The sequence below is a fragment of the Bubalus bubalis genome, chromosome 2 (genome assembly GCF_019923935.1).
Source record: "Bubalus bubalis isolate 160015118507 breed Murrah chromosome 2, NDDB_SH_1, whole genome shotgun sequence".
In the NCBI taxonomy this organism is placed as follows: domain Eukaryota; kingdom Metazoa; phylum Chordata; class Mammalia; order Artiodactyla; family Bovidae; genus Bubalus; species Bubalus bubalis.
Window position 1 is genome coordinate 71,826,812 of NC_059158.1, and position 17,554 is coordinate 71,844,365.

Genomic DNA, 17,554 nt, shown 5'->3' on the forward strand with positions numbered 1-17,554 from the left:
TCAACATGGAACAACAGACTGGTTCCAAATAGGAAAAGGAGTATGTCAAGGCTGTATATTGCCACCCTGCTTATTTAACTTATGTGCACAGTATGTCATGTGAAATGCCGGGCTGGATGAAGCACAAGCTGGAATCAAGATTGCTGGGAGAAATAGCAGTAACCTCAGATAAGCAGATGACACCACCCTTATGGCAGAAAGTGAAGAAAAACTATAAAGAGCCTCTTGATGAAAGAGAGGAGAGTGAAAAAGTTAGCTTAAAACTCAACTTTCAGAAAACTTAGATCATGGCATCTAGTCCCATCACTTCATGGCAAATAGATGGGGAAACAGTGAAAGACTAATTTTGGGGGCTCCCAAATCACTGCAGATGGTGATTGCAGCCATGAAATTAAAAGACGCTTGCTCCTTAGAAGAAAAGCTATGACCAACCTAGACAACATAATACAAACAGAGACATTACTTTGCCAACAAAGGTCTGTCTAGTCAAAGCTAGGTTTTTTCCAGTGGTCATGTATGGATGTGAGAGTTGGACTATAAAGAAAGCTGAGCACTGAAGAATTGATGCTTTTGGACTGTGGTATTGGAGAAGACTTTTGAGAGTCCCTTGGACAGCAAGGAAATCCAACTAGTTAATTCTAAAGGAAATCAATCCTAAATATTCATTGGAAGGACTGATGCTGAAGTCAAAATGCCAATATTTTGGCCACCTGATGGGAAAAACTGACTCATTTGTAAAGACCCTGATGCTGGGAAAGATTGAAGGTGGGAGGAGAAGGGGACGACAGAGGATGAGATGGTTGGATGGCATCACCAACTCAATGGACATGAGTTTGAGTAGGCTCTGTGCATTGGTGATGGACAGGGAGGCCTGGCGTGCTGCAGTCCATGGGGTCACAAAGAGTCAGACATGATTGAGCGACTGAACTGATGATGCTGTACTCCCTTAATGGACACTTTTATGGCATTTTATTTATTTATTAGTTTATTTTTATTGTGGTAAAGTATATATAACACAAAATAGGGCATTTTAACTGTTTTCAAAACACAAGTCAGTGACATTACTTATGTTCACAATGTTGTGTACATCACTGCTCCATTTCCAAAAAGTTTCTATTACTGCAGGCAGAACTCTGTACCTACCAAACAATGACTCCCCCTTCCTTCTCCCCTCAGCCCTGGTAACCCCTAATCTATTTTTTGTCTGTGAATTTATCTGGTATTTTAAAAAGATGAACTTTGGTGACTATGTAGATTGGGAAATGGCTTAAGGAAGCACAAGAAGAATTAGCTCTTTTTCTTCAGGTAATTTAATGGGATATTTTAAAAACCCTTATTGTTACTTTCTCTTTTGCTTTTCTCAGGACATATGCTTTGCTCTGGAGAAGGCAATGGCAACCCACTCCAGTACTCTTGCCTGGGAAATCCCATGGACGGAGGAGCCTGGTAGGCTACAGTCCATGGGGTTGCGGAGAGTCGGACACGACTGAAGTGACTTAGCAGCAGCAGCAGCATTCTTTGCTCTACTTGGCAGAGGTGTTGATCTAGCTGGCAGAACTGAGAGGGTTTGAGATGGAAAGGACCCATAAAGAAAAAGCAACATGATACTTCTTAAAGCCTCTGAAAGCAAAAATAGTATTATGCTTGTCTGTAGATTTGCAAGCTGAAATTTTTATCTTAAGAGAGGATTTTTCCATATTTCTTTAATGTTCACCAAACCAGGAGGGACCAGCTCAAAGTTCTGGAGTATAAAGAGGATACTCTTCTGTTTGTATTAACAAATCCACAAGACCTGCTGCTCAGTACCAGAAAGAGGGGGAATAGTTAGGTTAAGGGTTGCCACAAGTTAACAAAAATACTTCAGATAATAGTAGACAAGGGAGAATTCTGTTCCTTTATCATATTCCCGGTGTCTTTTTAGTTCACAGGATTGTCAGTTCGAGTCTGGCACAACATTCCCTGAGACTTGAGACTTAGTCTGCTCTGTTTAGCTATTTCTATGCTTCACGTCAGAAAATAAATCTACATTGCAGCCAGCAGACAGGAAGAAAGGGGGGAAAGAAGGATACATCATTTTCCTTTCAGGATGCTTCCCATAAGTTTCACACACAATGTATGTTCATATTCCATGGGCAAACCTTAGTCACATGGCCATAACTAACTGTGAGAGGGCCAGAAGATGGGAGCTCTGTCATTATGGAAAGAGGGACACTCAGGTATTGGGATAATTAGCACTTTCTACCACAGAAAGAGAGGTGTTTTGAAGAATTAGACTTTAAGATGGAGGGGAGTACTGAGTAGAAGGTCATGGCTGAGGGCTCTGGACAGCCCAAGGGCATTCCATGGTGGGTTACTGAATGTCAGGAGAAGGAAGGTTAGTTCTGAGTGTGTCAAGAGGCTGTAAATGGGTCTTGCTAGCTGAAAATGTAACAGAGGTATCCTTGATCTTATAATCTTGGCCAAGACTGGTCCTATCCTGTCTTTACCACGATATGTAAAATGGCTTCTTCCTTCAGAAAATGAGTCCCAGGAGGGAGCATGATGGATATCTCTTCATCATGCTGCCTGAAGAGCCTGGAGACAGGGATAAGGGGAGCAGGAAGGCCTTCAGCAGAACCTCTGATTCAGGACGTGAACCTGTGGCCTGCTGAGCGATCTGTCTCTTGGGAGCAGCAGCAGGTGAAGGTGTGTCCTTTGAGATGTGTTACTTCTGATGACTTCAGTTTCAGAGGAGACTGCTTTGCTCAGGCCTTCAATTTATGACACATGTGAGTCAGACTGTCCAGATTTGAACCTTAACACAACCCCTTACTATCTCTGTAACCTGGGATAGGTTACTTCATCACTCTTAACATGAAAAGAGAAAATAATAATATGCACCTGCCTCATACTCCATGATGACAGGATGTAAACAAGACCAGAAATAAATTTTGTGTTATAAAGTTCAATATGGTTGGTCCTACCAAATGGAGTTGTTTGCCTGTATCTTACAAAAAAAAAAAAAAAAAAAAACTTTTGGGATTCTATCTACTTTGTCCCTACAGCTTTGAGTAACATGTCTCTTATTATGTCAGATTTCTTACTAATAGTCTTGTTTTGTGTTTTTTTTCAAGGTTTTAAAATAAGGATTAAATTAATTAAAACATGATATAGAAAAAACTAAAAAAGTTAGTATATATTTATGACTCATAGGACAAAATGGAAAATGGCTGAAAAAAATGAAACTCTAAGGAGTCTGATTGGGAATAGAAAATAGGTGTTTATTGATTATTCATAGATGTTGATGTAGCATGATGTAGATGGTGATAACATATACAATCCTTTCAAAAGTTAATTGATGAATAAATACACTTTCAGTTGTGTTATCAGTTCATACAAAGGAAACAATCTTAAAGCTATAGAAAATGATAGACAAATGGGATGAAAGCTGAGTCAATGAAGTATTTTTCAATTCAGTTCACTTCAGTCACTCAGTCGTGTCCGACTCTTTGCGACCCCATGAATCACAGCACGCCAGGCCTCCCTGTCCATCACCAGCTCCCGGAGTTCACTCAGATCCACGTCCAGTGAGTCAGTGATGCCATCCAGCCATCTCATCCTCTGTCGTCCCCTTCTCCTCCTGCCCCCAATCCCTCCCAGCATCAGAGTCTTTTCCAGTGAGTCAACTCTTCACATGAGGTGGCCAAAGGACTGGAATTTCAGCTTTAGCATCATTCCTTCCAAAGAAATCCCAGGGCTGATCTCCTTCAGAATGGACTGGTTGGATCTCCTTGCAGTCCAAGGGACTCTCAAGAGTCTTCTCCAACACCACAGTTCAGAAGCATCAATTCTTCGGCGCTCAGCTTTCTTCACAGTCCAACTCTCACATCCATACATGACCACAGGAAAAACCATAGCCTTGACTAGACGGACCTTTGTTGGCAAAGTAATGTCTCTGCTTTTGAATATGCTATCTAGGTTGGTCATAACTTTCCTTCCAAGGAGTAAGCATCTTTTAATTTCACGGCTGCAGTCACCATCTGCAGTGATTTTGGAGCCCAAAAAGTAAAGTCTGACACTGTTTCCACTGTTTCCCCATCTATTTCCCATGAAGTGATGCGACCAGATGCCATGATCTTCATTTTCTGAATGTTGAGCTTTAAGCCAACTTTTTCACTCTCCACTTTCACTTTCATCAAGAGGCTTTTGAGTTCCTCTTCACTTTCTGCCATAAGGGTGGTGTCATCTGCATATCTGAGGTTATTGATATTTCTCCAGGCCATCTTGATTCCAGCTTGTGTTTCTTCCAGTCCAGCGTTTCTCATGATGTACTCTGCATAGAAGTTAAATAAACAGGGTGACAATATACAGCCTTGACGTACTCCTTTTCCTATTTGGAACCAGTCTGTTGTTCCATGTCCACTTCTAACTGTTGCTTCCTGACCTGCATACAGATTTCTCAAGAGGCAGGTCAGGTGCTCTGGTATTCCCATCTCTTTCAGAATTTTCCACAGTTTCCTGTGATCCACACAGTCAAAGGCTTTGGCATAGTCAATAAAGCAGAAATAGATGTTTTTCTGGAAATCTCTTGCTTTTTCCATGATCCAGCCGATGTTGGCAATTTGATCTCTGGTTCCTCTGCCTTTTCTAAAACCAGCTTGAACATCAGGAAGTATTTTTACAGTTGAGCAATATTAAATCTAAGTAATGTTATTCTGCTGTTTATATAACAAATCTATGCTTTTGGTTAGTCCATTGCAGCAATTGTGACAACCATAAAACTACAAGTAGATAACAAAGTGCATTTCAGATTCTTCTTGGGAGTAGATGTAAGAGAAAAAAGCAAGACCACTAAGAAGAAATCTGACACAGTAAAAGAGACAATGTAAAGAACTACTGGGACCAAGTAGAAGGAACCTTCAATTGTCTCTGTCTCTCTCGTTTGCTTTTTGCAAGATGCAGGCAGTCTCCATTGGGTAGGGCTAGGAGGAGCCTGGTAGGCTGCAGTCCATGGGATTACTGAGAGTCGGACACGACTGAGTGACTTCACTTTCATTTTTCACTTTCATGCATTGGAGAAGGAAATGGCAACTCACTCCAGTGTTCTTGCCTGGAGAGTCCCAGGGACGGGGGAGCCTGCTGGGCTGCCGTCTATGAGGTTGCACAGATTCGGACACGACTGAAGCGACTTAGCAGCAGCAGCAGTAGCAGCAGCCATCTTGAACCTACAATGATACTACATCTTTGATCTTGTTTACATCCTGTAACTTATTCACAGAGTGTGCTAAGTATATGCTGTGTGTTTACCTCAGGCTTATAAAACCAACTGTGAATTCTGTTCAGTCTAAATATTACCATGATCTTTTAAAGTTGTATTTAGAGTATTTTAAACACTATCTATTAGATATACTAATAAAGCCAAATCTGTTCAATGTTTATCTCAGATTTCTTCAATTTTTATTACTTTAATTATCTACATATTATAATTATGTTCCTATTGTACTTTTTCCGAACAGGTTAATTATGTTTTGGTAGGATGTCCCTTAAATCAGATAATATCATATGAATCATATGAAAAGAATAATTATAAATATTCTAACATATTGTGATTAAAATTTAAAGCAGTTTTTAATGAGTTCTGGAAATAAAATTTATTACTTCAGTAATATTATTTTAAGTTTGGATTTATATTAAGTATTAACCAATACTATTAGTTATAAGACAATTTAAAAAGCATAAAGTATTGTTTTAAAATAATAGAGCAATAAAAATATTTGGGAGTAAGGGAGGAGGGAAGGTTCAAATACACCTAAGCAGCCTAATTAAAAAAAATCATTTAGCATTAAATACCTCAAAATGTGCTAACATGTTCAGAACACTTCATTCCATGTATCTGAGGAAGAATTATCACAAATTTTGGTCCTCCAATTTGAATAATTGTGAAGTTTTCTCCTTTTGATTAAAAAATGACCTTGGTTTCTCAATCTTGAAATTACACATTCTTTAGTCTAGACCTTATAATAAGTAACAGAGACAAACTGGGCACATACTGGTATAAGAACTAAAGTTAGAATTGTATCAGGTAATTAATCTAACTCAAGTTTCTAAAATGTAAAAAACTGACTCTCCGACAATGAGTTTTGCCATTTACTGGCAGATAAAACAGTGTTCCATGGTATAGCTGATGGGGGTTGGTAATCACATCTCTCTGGTGGGTGCTCACTGCTCCACTGAATCAGACCCCCAGTCTCCCTGGGTCTCCAGTCTGCTTTCAGGAAGCACTTTGGGTTAATTAACACCAGGCTAGGTACTTATTCATTGTTCCCAGTAAACTTGCACCATAGAGCCTTGTAAACCAAGACCTTGGGTGGCCTATGAAGTCCTTTCCAGTCCTGCTGGACTGGTCCTGCTGGTCAGTCCTACTGACCTCCTGTCATAGATCAAGCCAGCCCTACAGAAAGTCACTGGGGTGTATTCCCAGTGATTTTAGCCTCAGCCTTACCCTTCTTGAGTTTTTTTGGCTTGTCTAATAATTAAATTGACACAAGACTGACTGACAGGAGGAAAAAATATTAATGTGTATGTATGGAGGTCTCATAGAAATAGGATCCCCAAAAAGTATAAAAACAGGCAGCTTTTAGACTTATTCAATAAAGAAGCAATAAATTTGTAAAGAATTGACAAGGCAAAGAGATGTGGGCTGAGTGTTTAATTAGTGAAGAATCCAAGTTTGCGCTTGGGGTAGTAAATTAGTAAAGAAGGTACAAGGTTTGTTTATACAGGCTTCTTGGCCTGAATTCCCTGTCTCTGGTGATAAGGATGTCTCTCTACCTCCAGATACAGGGAGTGAACCTTTCACATGGGAGATTTATTATCTGTTTCAGAGGGTCAAGATGTCCTTCTGGTATTGGCTGTCGCTTAAGTAACTTTAATTCAAATAACCAGTATGGAGTTGTCCAGTGGTTAAGACTCTGTGCTCTCAATGCAGAGGGCCTAGGTTTGATCCCTGGTCAGGGAACTAGATCCCACACGCCACAGTTAAAGATCCCACATGCCACAATGAGGATCCTGCATGCCGAAAGTAAAAACCAAAATATATAAAATGCCAAAAATTAGTAACTCCAAAAATATAAAAACCCAGTATGCTACATTGGCATATTTTGGGGCAACCTGCTCTGAGCCTCAATCACCAGTCTCTGGTGTTTGACATAGCAACCTGAATGTTAATAATGTTATCGAAAGTCACTCAGTCGTGTCTGACTCTTTGTGAGCCATGGACTATATAGTCCATGGAATTCTCTAGGCCAGAATACTAGAGTAGATAGATTTTCCCTTCTCCAGGGGACCTTCCCAACCCAGGGATCAAATCCAGGTCTCCTACATTACAGGCAGATTCTTTACCAGAAAATTTCTCTCTCGATATTTGATGATTTAAACAAATTTGCATTGGATTCACATGTAGCCAGGAGTGTATTACTTACTCTCTAGGGACCTCAGTTCTTTGGAGTTACTATAATTCACTTTGTAATAATGAAGTTCCATGTATATTCAAACTCACCCAAAAAGAACTGCCTGATTGGATTACAGAAAAGATTCTATACCTTAGGTATTTCAGTTAGTTCATTGTTGCTATGATATTTTTCTCCTCTATTATTTATGAAATTTTATTATAGCAGAAATTAGAATATTAGGTCTGGAAAAATATTAGATAAATTTCCAACTCCTATGTTAACTTATACCATATTTTGTTCTTCTGGTTATTGATAGAACATCCTACAGTGGTGACAAAAAAAGAACAGGAAAAATCAGGGACTACGTAAAATGAGGCACTTTTTGGAGAAGGAATGAAACTCAAGTGAGGCCTCATTTTATTGATTAAACGTTATTCATTTACACCATAATTATTAACCAAATATTTATACATGAAAGAGTTTTAATTTGTATTACTCAAATCATACTATTCACAGATCTGAAATAAGAAGATGGTTATGCTTATAGTTTCTATTGCAGCAAATAAAAGTTACTTTTAGGTGATTCTCTTACCTCCATAATTAGTTGAGCCTTGAATATACATAGATATTAAACATTTCATTGATTTTGAGTATCTTTATGTAGATAAATATGAAAAACTTGCTTAAGTCTTACTGTAATTTTTGAACATTCTTCATGGTCTTTGATAACAAGAAGCATATTTCTATAATATAATCCTTAATCCTGCAGTGCTCTGATGAACAAGACACCATCTCAGCTAAAAGGAATGTGTGTTCTGAAGTCCTCAAGCTAGGGTTCCATGTTAAATACTTCAGTTTTCTTCCTGTTTTAGTGATGGTACACCTTTGAGAACTGAAGAGAGTCTTTTAGCACAGTGATGGAAAGGACAGACACCAGGCTATTTTTAGTTGCCAAGAACATCATATTCTAGCCAACACATTTTTTTTACATGATAGTATGAGCCAAGTCTGAGGGTGTTATTGAAGTATCCCTTAATGTGTGGAGAAAGATTGTTTTTAAAAAGTGTTCATGAAGTCAAATTCCTAAATAGTAAAAAAAAAATTAACAATAGATACCTAAAATTAAAAAAAAACTCTGCTCATTTCTTTGAGAACCTGTTAAATAATTAGAGTTAAGTAATTCTCAGATAAGAAAACCATCTCCCCAATTCCTGGCTCTCAGTCAATTTCAGCCTTAGACTCCATGCCATTTCCTGTACCATGAGCTTAAATTTCTAGGCAATAAAGATAACAAGGTAGGAACAGGTTGGTTTCTCATTTCTACCTATATTTAAAAGCTCAGAGGTGACTGGAAACTTATATAGCTTAAAAGCCGACAACCTAGATGGGTGGGATGGGGTGGGAGGTGAGAGGGAGGTTCAAGAGTAAGGGGATATGTGTATACCTAGGGCTGATTCATGTTGATAAATGGCATAAATCAACAGAACATTATAAAGCGATTATCCTCCAGTTAAAAATAAATTAAAAAAAGAAGAGCCTGCTGCTGCTGCTGCTGCTAAGTCACTTCAGTCGTGTCCGACTCTGCAACCCCATAGACGGCAGCCCACCAAGCCCTGCCATCCCTGGGATTCTCCAGGCAAGAACACTGGAGTGGGTTGCCATTTCCTCCTCCAATGCATGAAAGTGAAAAGTGAAAGTGAAGTCGCTCAGTCGTGTCCGACTCTTAGCGACCCCATGTACTGCAGCCTACCAGGCTCCCCCATCCATGGTATTTTCCAGGCAAGAGTACTGGAGTGGGGTGCCATTGCCTTCTCCAAAGAAGAGCCTACTAGTTGCCAAAAGTCCTTGCATGCCTTATTTCAATTAATCCTTTTATTGGCCATAAGTAGGTTTATTATCTCCATTTTAGAGAGTAGATCTCTCTAGGTAGACCTACTAGAGAGTAGTTAGGTTGGAGAAGCTGAGTAATCTGCCTAAGATCATATGGCCAACAAGAGGAAGACAGGAAGAGAACAGTAGATCTGACTGGAAACAGTGTAGGCCGTGAAGCGTCTCGCTCCGTAGGCAGCTCACCCCAGTCTTTCTCCTTGGCCCTGCCACATGAACTGTACCGTAGTATTAGCTTAGGCAGCCCTGGACCTCTGTGCAGGAAGAAGGCAACTGCCATCCCATGGAAGCTTTACGTTTTTGAAATAAAGGCCCTGACCAGCCCAGTATACTTCAAGCAAAATGTCATAAAACATTAAAGGTATAATAATATTGAATTCCTTCTTCTATTAGCAGATTTAGAGTGAAAATTCTCCATGTGGAGTTGGTTTAGCTCCTGCTGCAGGGTCATGTGGGCCACCTGGGTCACTAGGAGCCGCTTTCGCCTCCTCATAGAAGCCTTACTGGCTTTGTGTGTGTTGTGTGTGCTTTCAAAACTTTCTCCATTTGGTTCTCTCAATTAACAGGCAATTCATTTCTTAAGACTCAGAATCAGCTTTTGGTAAAGATATTTTTCCTCCAAAGTAGTGTGAAATTTAGATGCTAATTCTGTTTTACTCATCTAATTGGATGTGTGAGTTAAGGGGTATAAAATAAGCCACTAGCTACTTTCTCGCAAGATACAATAAATCTCTCAAATTGAAAAGCAAAATCTCAAAAACTGTAGTCAAAATAGAGTACAATATTATATCATGCCAGAAGAATGAATTACTTCCAAGGGTTCCCCCTGAGAAATTAGGCTGGGAAATTGGCTAAATCCTCAAATTATCTCTACTTCCTCATGTGCAAGAGAAACTAAACAGGTATTGTGCAATATACACTTTAAAGTGAAGCTATAATTATCACCAAGCAACTTCTCAGCATGTAATTTCTTTTCATTTATTTATTTATAGTTGCACTGGATCATCGTTGCTGCATGTGGGCTTTCTCTAGTTGTAGTAAGTGGGGGCTACTCCTCATTTCTGTGCACAGGCTTTGCATTGTGGTGGCTTCTCTTGCTGCAGAGCACAGGTTTGAGGCAGTAGTAGGGCTTCAGTACTTCAGCACTTGGGCTCAGTAATTGTGGCTCACAGGGCAGAGAGCGCAGGCTCAGTATTTGTAGTACATGGGCTTCGTTGCTCTGTAGCATGTGGAATCTTCCTGGACCAGGGATTGAACCTATGTCCCCTGAGTTGGCAGGCAGATTCTTATCCACTGTACCACCAGGGAAGTCCTCACCATGTAATTTCTAACCATTCCTTACCACATAATTCTTCACACCATTCTGCTTTAATACTTCTTTGCTCAAAAGAATCTGCAGTATAAGACAGTGAAGGTCAATAATCAATTCCGTGGCTAGATTAAATGATAGGATAACAAAACAAAAATTGCTGCACAATACAGACTTTGATCTCTCCTCGGGAGTATGTGCAGTCATTCACCCCCAAATGCCAGTATGTCATCTGCAGTCAACCAGCAGCACTGACACTGCCCCTAGAAACTTATGGGAAGGCCTTCAGGCCTAAACAGATCAGGGCCTATTAACTGCCTTCAACTATTTACAGTAAGATTTGCAATTCTGTGATTTTTCTGGGAGCAACCCTCTTTCTGGGCCATGCTCTGGATAGATGTATTTATATATATCATATATTACATGGAAAACAGAGAAGCCAATTCGCACTGCTCACCCTTATATGGTGTAGCTGGCCAGAAGGTATGCCTGTTTATCTCAGACTATAATGTTATTTCTGCTTTATTGACTATGCCAAAGCCTTTGACTGTGTGGATCACAAGAAACTGTGGAAAATTCTGAAAGAGATGGGAATACCAGAGCACCTGACCTGCCTCTTGAGAAATCTGTATGCAGGTCAGGAAGCAACAGTTAGAAGTGGACATGGAACAACAGACTGGTTCCAAATAGGAAAAGGAGTACATCAAGGCTGTATATTGTCACCCTGCTTATTTAACTTATATACAGAGTACATCATGAGAAACGCTGGGCTGGAAGAAGCACAAGCTGGAATCAAGATTGGCCGGGAGAAATCTCAATAACCTCAGATATGCAGATGACACCACCCTTATGGCAGAAAGTGAAGAGGAACTAAAAAGCCTCTTGAAAATTGGCTTAAAGCTCAACATTCAGAAAACAAAGATCATGGCATCGGGTCCCATCACTTCATGGGAAATAGATGGGGAAACAGTGGAAACAGTGTCAGACTTTATTTTCGGGGGCTCCCAAATCACTGCAGATGGTGATTGCAGCCGTGAAATTAAAAGATGCTTACTCCTTGGAAGAAAAGTTATGACCAACCTAGATAGCATATTCAAAAACAGAGACATTACTTTGCCAACAAAGGTCTGTCTAGTCAAGGCTATGGTTTTTCCTGTGGTCATGTATGGATGTGAGAGTTGGACTGTGAAGAAGGCTGAGTGCCGAAGAATTGATGCTTTTGAACTGTGGTGTTGGAGAAGACTCTTGAGAGTCCCTTGGACTGCAAGGAGATCCAGCCAGTCCATTCTAAAGGAGATCAGTCCTGGGTGTTCATTGGAAGGACTGATGCTAAAGCTGAAACTCCAGTACTTTGGCCACCTCATGCAAAGAGTTGACTCATTGGAAAAGACTCTGATGCTGGGAGGGATTGGAGGCAGGAGGAGAAGGGGACGACAGAGGATAAGATGGCTGGATGGCGTCACCAACTCGATGGACATGAGTCTGAGTGAACTCCAGGAGCTGGTGATGGACAGGGAGGCCTGGCGTGCTTCAATTCATGGGGTCGCAAAGAGTCGGACACAACTGAGTGACTGAACTGAACTGAACTGAATGTTATTCTGTTAAACTGAGCAAAGATCCTTTTGCTACACAAGCAAAATGATAGGTGGGGCATTTCATTTGATTACTGTAATTAACATATGTGCTTCTGAGAATGCAGGGAAAGACTTCTTAGAGAAAATGGAAGATGGTCTTCTTGTCCTCTGAACCTTATGATAGATTATGTCAGGGACATCTTAGGCACCTCCTCAGATTCCATCTGCCCCTGCAGAGCTCATTGCTTTGTCTTAGCCACGACCACAGTGACTGACTACTCACTGACTACTGCAGCAATCTGCTGCCCACGGCTGACCAGTCACTTGTCTATTATGCTGGCTCTTCCTGGCTGCTGCTAGGGTAATCATCTGGGGGTTTTGGCTCCTCTACCACTTTCCTACTTGGATGAAACACTAAAGAGTATGGTGTCTGGCTTCCCAAATGGCTGCCAAAAAATCTGGATGGTGCAATGCAACAGGCTGGAGGTTAACTCACTCAGGATGAATTTTGATCAGTAGAAATAGGAGACTGTGGCAGATCAATTGTTACCCTCCCTCCTTTTCATAACTGACTATCCCATGGCAAAATTTATCCACACAGCCTTCCTATGCATAACTTCCCATTTTTCTTGTCTTGCCTCTCTTTTTTCTCACTTTCACTGCCCTGGGTTTGTGTGTGTATGTGCTCAGTCGCTTGGTCGTGTCCAACACTTTGTGACTCCATGGACTGTAGCCCACCAGGTTCCCCTGTTTATGGAATTTTCCAGGCAAGAATGCTGGAATGGGTTGCCATTTCCTCCTCCAGGGGATCTTCCCAACCCAGAGATAGAAGCTGTGTCTCCTCCCACCTCTCCTGCATTGACAGGCAGATTCTTTACTACTGAGCCACCTGGGAAGAACTCTTATCTGTCCTCTATCTTCATATATAGTTAGGTCAGGGAGATAATACACAAGTACTGACTTGTGTGGTGTAGATTAAAGTGCTGTGCCTTAGAGAAACAGGGAAATAATTAAAGGTTTCAAGTATCTAGGAAGGTTTCATGATAGAGATGAAACTCGAATAACATTTTGAAGAATGGATAATATCTGACTTGGTAAAGGGGAGACAGAGACCAGGAGGTGAGCATTTCAAGCATGCAGACTGCATATAGAACCTGCTATGCACTCACTATTCCTGTGTTCTTGGTAGCAGAATCCCTGGGGGGTTATGGGCTCCCTTAAACTCATCTCTGGAACCCAGGCTAATCTGTGATATACAAAGATTCATGATTTGACAATTTTCTTAATAACAACAAGAAGATACAAAATGACGTTGAATTTAAACTCCAAATCTGGGTCTTCAAACAGGTATAAATTCTGAAAAGGGCCAATTAAATTTTACTAATAAAAATAAACATTTTTGATGGAAAGATACTTGCTTGATAACCTTGATGCCAAAGAGTAAATAAATGAATACATATTAAACAGCATAGTCAGACTCATAGGATAGTTTACATAAAAGTGAAAACAGGTAGCAATTCACTTTAGAGTACTATTGAATCATATTCTGGGAATAAGTGAATTGAACTCTTTGACAAGACAGTCCAGTCTACTTGAACTAGACATTCAAGTATGTGTCCTATAAATTTTTGTTGATCTGGGAGTAAAATTCAAAATTCAATTCAATTGAATTGAGGACAGCTTATTAGTTGAGAACTCACAATTCAGCATAAAAAGCCCTACTTGAATTTAAATAATTGAATTCAGTATAATTATGATACTTAAAGACATTTTATGAAGGGAGGGAAAACAGAAAATTAAGAAAAATTCCTAAAGATTTTATGAAAACTTCTCCTTGTTAAGGAGACAGATTGTGTTCCTCGACTATCAGCTATCTCCTTTCTCTCTTTTCCTGAGTGTAACTAAAATTTCAAAAGTTCAGTGTATGAAGTATACGCTGATAAACTGAAATGATGAAGGAATTTGCTCCAAATATTGTAGGGAAAAGAAACTGGGTGAGGAGTAGACAGGAGGATCATGGGATAGCTGGTAGGTCATGAAGCTCCATTATTCCTTCTCTTTTGTACGTATTTGAAATTCTTATAGTGTAAAGTTCTTATAAAACCCAGTATATTTTTAGTAGATGACAAGTGATGAATCAGATCTAAATTTTCTTTGTCTTTTCCAAGGGGTTTATAAATATACATTCATTATTTTGTTTCATCTGAGTATATCCTATTATTAGGGGTGAGTAACACCTGAGGAAGGATAGGTTTGGCAGGAGGAGTGATGGGACAGAGTTGTTTGGTGTAATGAAAATAAGCAACTTTGAAGACAGTTTACAGGAGTCAATAACTGACTTAAAGAGGTAGAAGTTGAAGTTTCTGCAATTGAGTAGATGACTGAAAAGTGTTGTATTTGTCATTCAGTCATGTCTGACTCGGAGAAGGCGATGGTACCCCACTCCAGTACTCTTGCCTGGAAAATCCCATGGACGGAGGAGCCTGGTAGGCTGCAGTCCATGGGGTCGCAAAGAGTCAGACACGACTGAGCAACTTCACTTTCACTTTTCACTTTTCACTTTCATGCATTGGAGAAGGAAATGGCAACCCACTGCAGTGTTCTTGCCTGGAGAATCCCAGGGACAGGGGAGCCTGGTGGGCTGCCGTCTCTGGGGTTGCACAGAGTCAGACACGACTGAAGCGACTTAGCAGCAGCAGAATGTCTGACTCTTTGCAACCCCGTAGATTGTAGCCCACCAGGCTTCTCTGTCCACAGAATTCTCCAGGCAAGGTTACCAGAGTGGCTTGCCATTCTCTTCTAAAGGGGATCTTCCTGACCCAGGAATCTAACCTGGGTCTCCCGCATTAGCAAGCAGATACTTTATGATAGCACCACTAATTCCTGAGAATGTAGAGATAAGATTGGGGTTAGGAGAGATCAAGAAAGATGTAAACAGCATGGTTTGGTTGGGTTGATTTTGAGGCCTCTAAAGGATATTCCACCCAAGGAACATGTTTCAAATATTTATCTCAAAATAAAATACCACAATCCTTTTTGATAGGAACCACACCTTAATATTTTCAGAGGTATTCTTCCTTTTAGTGGGTTTGTCTGCATAGCAGCCTTAGGAAGACTCAGGAACCTTTACTGAGAAAATGTTATGTTTTCAAGATTAAGAAGTTAGGCATTTAATTTACATTTAATCATAAAAACAAAAACTACCAAATCTTGATCCTCTTGGTATTAAGTAAAAAGACTGATTTACAACCATTTATTATCATTTCCTCCCAACTCAGTCAAATTGCTGTCTCCTTATTTTAGGTTGAGTAATTTGACCAAAGTCTAGGTACTAACCTTGGGCAAAGTCCAAGTTAAACCTGCATCTTTTTACTCCTTATCCCTTTTGCTTGATCTTAAAAAAAAATCTCCACAGCAGTTATAAAATAATAAAAACATATTCATGAAAGAACCAGTAGTATATTCCTGCAAATAGTGTTTTTCAGCTGAGCTCCATGTAACTGAGACCAGAACCATGCTCCCGCATTTTCCTATTGCACCTTCACCAAGTTCTTCCAGTAAGAGTATCCTCTCTGCTTATTTCCCTTCAGTTTATTCATTCATATCTTCTAGGCTAAACATATTTCATTAGAGTATTTAAGGGATAGTCTACCCACTCCAGTATTCTTGGGTTTCCCTGGTGGCTCAGCGGATAAAGAATCTGCCTGCAATGTGAGAGACCCTGGGTTTGATCCCTGGATTTGATCCCTGGGTTGGGAAGATCCCCTGGAGAATGGAATGGCTATCCACTCCAGTATTCTGGCCTGGAGAATTCCATGGACTAGATAGTCTATGGGTTCTCAAAGTGTAGGACACGACTGAGCGACTTTTAAGAGATCAAATTGCCAACATCCGCTGGATCATGGAAAAAGCAAGAGAGTTCCAGAAAAACATCTATTTCTGCTTTATTGACTATGCCAAAGCCTTTGATTGTGTGGATCACAATAAACTGTGGAAAATTCTGAAAGAGATGGGAATACCAGACCACCTGACCTGCCTCTTGAAAAATTTGTATGCAGGTCAGGAAGCAACAGTTAGAACTGGACATGAAACAACAGACTGGTTCCAAATAGGAAAAGGAGTACATCAAGGATGTGTATTGTCACCCTGTTTATTTAACTTCTATGCAGAGCACATCATGAGAAACACTGGACTGGAAGAAACACAAGCTGGAATCAAGATTTCCGGGAGAAATATCAATAACCTCAGATATGCAGATGACACCACCCTTATGGCAGAAAGTGAAGAGGAACTAAAAAGCCTCTTGATGAAAGTGAAAGTGGAGAGTGAAAAAGTTGGCTTAAAGCTCAACATTCAGAAAACTAAGATCATGGCATCTGGTCCCATCACTTCATGGGAAATAGAAGGGGAAACAGTGGAAACAGTGTCAGACTTTATTTTTTTGGGCTCCAAAATCACTGCAGATGGTGATTGCAGCCATGAAATTAAAAGATGCTTACTCCTTGGAAGGAAAGTTATGACCAACCTAGATAGCATATTCAAAAGCAGAGACATTACTTTGCCAACAAAGGTCTGTCTAGTCAAGGCTATAGCTTTTCCTGTGGTCATGTATGGATGTGAGAGTTGGACTGTGAAGAAGGCTGGGCGCCGAAGAATTGATGCTTTTGAACTGTGGTGTTGGAGAAGACTCTTGAGAGTCCCTTGGACTGCAAGGAGATCCAGCCAGTCCATTCTGAAGAAGATCAGCCCTGGGATTTCTTTGGAAGTAATGATGCTAAACTGAAACTCCAGTCCTTTGGCCACCTCATGTGAAGAGTCGACTCATTGGAAAAGACTCTGATGCTGGGAGGGATTGGGGGCAGGAGGAGAAGGAGACGACAGAGGATGAGATGGCTGGATGGCATCACTGACTCGATGGGCATGAGTCTGGGTGAACTCCGGGAGTTGGTGATGGACAGGGAGGCCTGGCATGCTGCGATTCATGGGGTCGCAAAGAGTCAGACACTACTGAGCGACTGAACTGAACTGAACTGAACTGAGCAACTTTTACTTTCATATATGGTATTCAGTCCATCCCAGGACAAAATTCTAGTATTAACCAGACACCTTTTCAGCCTTTCTTACAGAAAAAGATTTGTGTGTGTGTGAATATTGGACTTGTTGTTGCTGTTATTCATTGTTCAGTCACTAAGTCATGTCCAACTCTTTGCAATCCTATGGACTGCAGCATACCAGGTTTCCCTGTCCTTCACTATGTCCCAGAGTTTGGTCAAATTCATGTTCATTGAGTCAGTAATGCTATCTAAACATCTCATCCTTTGTTTCCCCTTTCTCCTCCTGCCCTCAATCTTTCC